This window comes from Myotis brandtii, unplaced genomic scaffold (genome assembly GCF_000412655.1).
Source record: "Myotis brandtii unplaced genomic scaffold, ASM41265v1 scaffold185, whole genome shotgun sequence".
NCBI lineage: Eukaryota > Metazoa > Chordata > Mammalia > Chiroptera > Vespertilionidae > Myotis > Myotis brandtii.
This window is the reverse complement of record NW_005356870.1, coordinates 5,389,021-5,396,554: the sequence shown is the minus strand read 5'-3', so window position 1 is coordinate 5,396,554 and position 7,534 is coordinate 5,389,021. Positions and strand designations below refer to the sequence as shown.

Below are 7,534 nucleotides of genomic sequence, written 5' to 3'. Positions count from 1 at the left end.
ACATTTGATAAAAGCTTTTATTCAGGACTTCCTTCATGGGCACTGGGAAAACTGGGTTAATCTTTTGTAGGGGGAGTGTAAAACAAACCAACCTGCATTAATGTCAGAAAGCTTATCTGTCAACAAGCCAACACCAAGCCTCTTGAGTTCCCTTTATCTGATAATGTCAAGAAACCTGGGTTAGCATTCTTCCCACCTCAGTCTAGTGCTTATTCAGTCCCGAGCCGTGTTGAAACTGCCCACATGCTAGGTATATATAATGTTAGGAAACAGTTCCCAGTGCAGACAGCTGAAACCCAATCGCTTGCTCTGCTGAGTGTCCCAGTGATTACACGGCTCTTCTGTGAGCTTGCGCCAAATGTATAAAGAACGCAGTGACCACGGCTTCTTGTTCATACTGTGTGTCTAGGGAGAAGAATGTGGGAACTTCAAACAATAACTTAATGATGGTTCAGGAAATTCAGGAAAGACAGGTAAAATATAATAAATAGGCCTTAAGTCATAAAACTTGCTTTAAGTCCTACATTCCTCATACAGGCAACTTCCTTCTGTTCTACCAGTTAGTGTGTGGGGAGGAGAGAAGGAAGGGGAGCTTTTGAAAATTAGATGTAATAAAGTACCAACGTAACAATTTAAACCATTCTCATAAGTAATTTTTTTCTCAACTATACAGATTAATGGGACGCAATAAGAATCTTACGTTGTTTTAAACACCACAGTTCTTTATTCTGGAGAAAGGTTATTAATCCACTCAAAGATCACTCTACTACAACATTCTTTATGGCCTTTTACAAACCAGAGTGAAGTCATTTATTCCAAGGCTCTATCTGACTGTCAGGTTTGGGGAGAAGATTTACTACTTCTGTTCAAGGTAGAAGGGAATAGAATAAGGAGAGCATTAGGGATTTCTCAGGGCCGAGGGGAATCTCTGTAGAAAGAAGAGGAGGAACTTGGGGACTGTGTAACCAGAAGGCCTCATCCAGTGCATGTTCCCCTAAGCTCATGTCCTTGGTCCTCACCTTGATTTCTTGTCTTCTCTGACACATAGGATACTCTCACCTCCCTGCTAATGGTTCCTAAAATCTATTGCCCAGACCTCTATTTTGAGTTCCAGAACTGCTTTTCTACCAGCTTACTGGATATGCTAAGAGTGTGTCCAGCATTTAGAGTTGATATATTAAGAAACAAACACATGGCTATCCCCTCCCTTCTCCCTCCTCCCAACCTGTACTTCTGTCACCTGCTCATCACTCACATTCAAAATCTGGGGCAAAGGTGCCAGTTACCTGTTCTTTATGCTTATGGGTTGCTTCACTTTCCCACTGCAGGCTGCTGTGGCTTTCTGCCCTTGGAGGAAGCCTCGATGCATTGCCCTTTGCATCTGGAATGAAAAGTTTGCTCATGAAGCTGGAGGAAAACTTTATATTTTCAGAAGGTGACACCTGAGCCTGCTTGAATCAGCCTGTCCCTCTGTTTCTCCCAAAGGTAGGATCATGTATCTGCCTGGTACATGTCATCTCTGCAAGGCACTGGACTAGTGCAGCCTCTGGAGAGAGAGGCCTGCCCCTGCCCCCTTGCAGTCTACGTTTCATGTCTTTTGTCGGTATAGGTGGGGTTGATTCTACTCTTAGGTCCAAGTTCATCTCTAGGTTTCTAGCCTTTGAACCACGTTTCAGTGAGGAGAGGCTGCATAATTATGGTTTATTTAAAATTTAGTTTTCGACTTCCCCACTTGTCATTGATGCAAACCATTTCTGATATCCTGTAGAACTCTTGTGTCTCCTAGAACCCCTCCTTTAAGACCAGAGAAGAAGGTTTTCTTGTGTGGGATGTCAGATATGTAGCTGGCATGTTGGGAAATTTGTATACTGTGCCCTCCCCTAACGGCCCAATTTCAGGCCCAGCTTGTGTGGTTCTTTTGTGACTCAGTTATGACTATTCTGAGAGCTGTGGCTGGCTCCATCACCTCTCTTGGTAAGTATTCTCAGACCCTACTGTGTAGGGCCACTTCTAAATCAGCACACTGGACTTCCTTGAAGTTCAGGAATATCTTGTGGAAAATGGGGACAGCTATGAGAAATCTTTTCCTCAGCCATGGCAAGTGGATGAGATGCAAATAGGCCTAGGCTTACATTCTGTTGGAAACTTTCAAATAGCTACGTGTAGGAAATCATTCTGTACTTGATAACCAATAAGAGAAGGTTAGGCACTATTTTTTTTTAGTTCAGATCAATATAATTATATTGATTATATACAGCCAACAAATACTATTTTATTCTAATTGAGAAAATGAGGCAGACACTCAGCTATGAGGCATACACAGGGAATGATAACCAGCTATATAAAGTAACTAGTTAACTAAGCATCTGACTGTAAGTTTAAAAAAGAACTCAAGTGCAGCCTGGTGTTTAAGAGCATAAGGTTTTGGGTCACATCTGGGTTTTGATCTTGGTTCTGACACTTACTGGTGGTGTGGCTTAGGTCAGTTACTTAACCTTTCTGACTCCCAGTTTTTCCCATGAAGCATTCTTTGTAGGCTTGTTGTGGGAATTAAATGAGGTAATATATGAATCATGCCTAGTGAAGTATGGCTGATTTAGCTAGAGTATCGTAGAGTAAAACACAAGTAAAACATCTTCCAGATTCATCAGGGTGTCATACTAGCATGGCACACTGGATGCAGGGCTCCCTAAATTTTCCATGATTAAGGGATGAGTGCTCCCAGAACCTGGAATGGTATTGAGATTGTTGGCAAAAGCAAAATGGCTTTGACTATGGGACTAAGGGGATGTGAGGGACAGAAGGGCTGCCAGGGGCCAAATTAGCAGGCATGTCCTACATCAGTTCAGTAGGACAGTTCACGCCAACCTTCATGTAGGTTTAGGTACCGAAGTGCCAACTCCCCATCATCAAGTGGAGGCGATGGAGAAGTAAAACGAGTACAACCCACTATGTGGTCAAGGTACGCAGAGGGTATTATAGGGGCAGAAGCGATGATTAGGGGACTGAGGAGTCAGAGAAGGCTTTCTCTCAGTGGAGACACAAGTTCAGTCTTAAGGAACAAGCCAGTAGACATTACAAGCGGTGATAGTTTAGGTATCAGCCTGTGTGAGAAATAAAAACGTAGGAACATAAAACACAACTTGATTCTCTACGATTGCATTTTCCCAGCAGAGTTCTATTTTTCCTCATTCTGAAGCCCTAGGTTCTAACCTGTTCTTGACTCACACTGGCCCACACTGCTGTATCATCTGCTTGGCTAACACTCAGCCAGATTTCACCTGGTAAGCACGGTTCTTGAAATCTTGTCTAAAAGTGCTGAACATGAAGCCTTTAAGAACAGTGATGTTAGATCCAGCTCTAGCCGGCTTCTCAGATTTCCACTAGACTGGTTCTTTTGCAAGTGCTCAGTGGGGTAGGGAGTTCCCCATCCCACTCACCTATATTTGCACTGAAATGAATTGTGCATTCCAGCCCTATAGTAATAGCCTCCACAAATAGACAGCTTAAAAGGCAGTCTCTCATGAGTCCTTAGGAGAAAGATTAATGGGTACCTAAGACTTGGGTTTCATTGGCTCTCAAATCTCATTTATCATCAGAATCTCTGGAGGAATTTTTAGTGCAGAGTCCCAGCTCCTACTGCTATAGATTCTAAGGTGGAACCTGGGTCTGTATGTAAAAATAAAAGCAAAAATCTCCCACTAGGGACTCTAATCATCAGCCAGATCTGGAAACCTTGGATGAGAAGACGGCCACTGTGCCATCTGTCCACAGACCATCGCTGGGGGAATCTGACCCACCAGGTTCTTTTTCCCATGAATCTTTACTGAAAGCCACTAGTCATCCTGGCCAGAGGTGAAGAGCGTACCCTCTGAGTGACAGCAGCGTTTCTCCCTGTGGACAGAGGCAGTGAAAACCAGTTAGCGAGAGAGACAAAGAGAGCACACATGGGAAGCGTCAGAGATGAAACACGCGGAGGTGTCCTGGCAGCTCTCCAGGCCTCAGTTCCTTCCTGAGGCCTGGCCACACTCCTGTCGTCGCTTCCATGAGATGCTCCTTTATCCTTATAATAAATTCCTCTCTGTGGCTGCAGCCGCCACAAGTTGGCTTCTGTTACCTGCAATTAAAGAGCCCAACGACTACGCGTCTCACTAAAATAGCTTCTCTAAAGAACAATCAAGGCATACACTTTCCACTCAGGCTGGGGTGAAATATCACCTTTCTTCCCACACAGGCCTGGAAATGGGCTCGGGGGAGGAAAAAACAAAACACTCTTACTATCGGGTAGTTTATTCAGCGGTTAGCTCGGTACAAGGAGTGCCCCTTTCTGCAAAAAGAGAAAGACACTCGATTGGTGGGAAGAAAGGAAGCGATGGGAGTAACACATGGGCCAGCAGGACCCAGACGGGCCTCTCTCAGGGAAGAGGAACCACAGCCGACTTCGACTTCGTGGTACAGACGAGTCTGAGGCCCAGCCAACCTGCCACACTGGCCCTGTCTAACCCTTCTGCCTCCCCTTCGGAGTCAGCCCGAGGCTGGCCAGGGTCTCTCAACTGGGCCGAGACTTTGGACTCATTGGGGTGAAACAATCAACACTGCCCACGAAACGAATAGAGAGCACAGCCACTCTCAGATGGGAACAAAGGCAACCGCTCTTTCCCAGAGGGAGGGTCCTCGCCCCGCCTGGACGCCCTCGGGATCCTCCCCCACCTGGCACTTCAATACCCTTGTGCTTTCCAACAGGAAACACATTCAAGCCTCCAGCCGCCACCACACACCTCGAAGCCAAACGGACATTCACCAGCCAGGGGACTGGGCATTTAGAGCAACCTCCTTCGGTGGGTCCGTGAATTCGGCGGCTTACTCCACAAATAAGCCTGAGGCCACGGAGGCCACTTGGGCCAAGCAGCCCTGGGTCCTGTGGCCGCAGAGTGGCCCTGAACCTGGCCAGCCGATGCCTGCCACCAGAAGAGAGATCAGAAATGGGCGACAGGAGTGCCGAGGCAGAAAGAGCCACTCTAAACTGTAAAATTGGGTCCGTGATGTCATTATGTACTAGTGATCTTCAACTTGCCTCCCAGAGCCCCTCGGGGTTCTGCAGAGCACCCTGGGAAGGAGAGTGGGGTCTGAGTGTCGCCCCGCCACGGGCTCCCGACAGAGCAGCTCCACCTTTATCTGTTTATTCACTGGCTCCTTGCCATCTTGTTGGCAGGATGGATTCATAACTCATCACGCTAACAGCTCCCAGTGAGCGTGCGTGCAGGCACACGCACCAAGCGCTGGGCTCGGTGTCTCAGACGCCTCGGCTTGATTCCTTCAAACAACTCCACGGGGTAAATACTGTTTCTATCCCCAGGGTCCAGCTGAGGAAACAAAAATCAAGTATCTTGTGAAGATGACAAAGCTAGTCTGTGGGAAAGCCAGGGGTTGAATGCGGCTCCCTCCGCCCCTGGAGCCCTGGCTGATGTCCTCTGGGAGGGACCACAGGGAAAACCCTCCGACAGAGGAAAAGGAAAAGTCAGCCATGCACTGGAGCAATGGTTCCCAACCTTGCCTGCACACCGCCTCACCAGGAGGCTGTAAAGATTGCGGACACCAGGCTCTTGCCTCGTGAGACACTGATTTAATGGATCTTGGAAGCAGCCTGGGCACAGGGATTAGTTTTTTAAAGACCGAGAACCCTGCCTTAGAGAAACAGTGATAGGAATTGAATAATTAAAATTACATGTCAACACTGACTGGAGGGTGTCAAAGGTAGGAATTTCCCTCTCGGCAAAGTGCTTAGCTGATGGAATAAGAAGTGTCCTGTAAGAAAGAGCAAGAAACACAGCCAAAGCCTTCCTCTGGCTCTGCCGCCCGGCGGAGAGACTCTCCTCCTTCCTCACGGCTCCGCTAGGCACTTGAGTGCATGTGGCGGTCACTTATTTGGTGCGGCTGACGTGGCAAACTAACACAGTGGCTCTCAACCTTGGCTGCACATTAGAATCACTTGGGAATCTTTTTAAAATCCTGATTTCTGGGTCTCATCCTCCGGAAATTCTGTTTCTTTGTTATGGGGTGAGGCCACAACATTAGTAACAAAGAAACAGAATTTCCGGAGGATGAGGCCCAGAAATCAGGATTTTAAAAAGATTCCCAGGTGATTCTAATGTGCAGCCAAGGTTGAGAACCACTGAACTAACATAAAGAGAGACAGGGAAGGACATGGGGAAACTGGGAGTCGGGGCCTACGGTCTGCAATTCTGTCTTTTATATACTCAGTCCTGGACTGGGATAGGGTGAGGCGAGGGAGGCCTTGGGTACAAAATTTAAGGGGACTCAAATAAAACCCCTCTGTCATCAGGATAAATAATGTTTTAGTACCATATTTAAAAAAAATCAATGCAAAAAACATTCACAATGAACAGAATGTCAATAATTTAAACATAGCCAGGATCCGACAGGACTGAGGCTAGGTGAGGGGGTGGGGTGAGTGGTGCAGATGTGGGGAGGATCTCCCGTCTTTATTTAAAATAAATATTTTTACATTAACTTTGATTTTTTTCAAAATATTATATTAAAGCATTCTTTATATTTTTCTTTTAAAATATTTTTATTGATTTCAGAGAGGAAAGGAGAGGGCTAGAGAGATACAAACATCAATGATGAGAGAGAACCATTGATTGGCTGCCTCCTGCACACCCCACAATGGGGATCTAGATCACAACCTGGGCATGTGCCCTGACTGGGAATTGAACCATGACCTTCTGGTTCAGAGATTGACACTCAAACACTGAGCCACACTGGCCGGGCAAGCATTGTTTTTCTTCAATTGTGTGCCCCACTGTGAGTTCCAGTAAACATTCCTACACGGGTAATAAACATGAGCTTATTCAGATACTCCTGAATTGAGAAAGTGGGATATCACAAAAGCATCAGAACACTGGCCTCCCAGAGGATGGGAGGGATTGCCTGCATCAAAGTGAACACTTGCACAAACAAATAGCCTCGTAGTTCAGGGCCGGCAGGTTAGGGGAGAGGGAGAGTGGACAGCCATGCAGGAGAGGTACGCTGAGCGCAGGTTGTCAGCTCACATCATTGAGAGCAGCCTGAAGTTCCCATCTCTGTGGAAGCGTTAGGCTGGGCTGAGCTTGTACCTGAGCACACAGCTCCTGTTACATAGGATTCAGACTGTTACCTTGGTAAGTTAACCTGTTTAACCTTCACTTCCCCTATCTGTAAATAGAGCTAATAATATATCCCCATAGGGATGGTTTAAGGATAGATGAGAATACACACACACACACACACACCCACACACACACACACACACTAGAGGCCTGATGCACAAAATTCATGCAAGGGCCTTGGCCCTGGCCCCGCCTGCCGCCTCTGCCGTGGCCCCTGCTCTCTGCAGCTTTTTTTAAAATTTTATTTTTGATTTTATTTTTTTTTATCCTCCTAAAGACTTTTATTTTTTATTTTTTTAAAATCTTTAAATTCTGTATTAGTTAAGGTATTACAAATGTGTCCTCATTCCCCCCCATTAACCCCC

At 46.3% G+C, this 7,534-nt stretch overlaps 1 long non-coding RNA gene across 2 annotated transcripts in view; it reads left to right on the top strand.

Annotated features, from left to right (window-relative positions):
- The first annotated feature begins 403 nt into the window (after nucleotides 1–403).
- Nucleotides 404–7,534, top strand: part of LOC106725730 — a 14,986-nt gene continuing 7,855 nt past the window's right edge. Inside the window, exons 1-3 of one of the 2 annotated variants that reach the window (XR_001361658.1) lie at nucleotides 404–473; nucleotides 1,329–1,485; nucleotides 3,200–3,284. This is a non-coding gene — a long non-coding RNA (uncharacterized LOC106725730). Of the gene's footprint in view, nucleotides 474–1,328; nucleotides 1,486–3,174; nucleotides 3,285–7,534 lie in introns of both variants that reach the window. The other variant, XR_001361659.1, reaches the window with a different exon arrangement.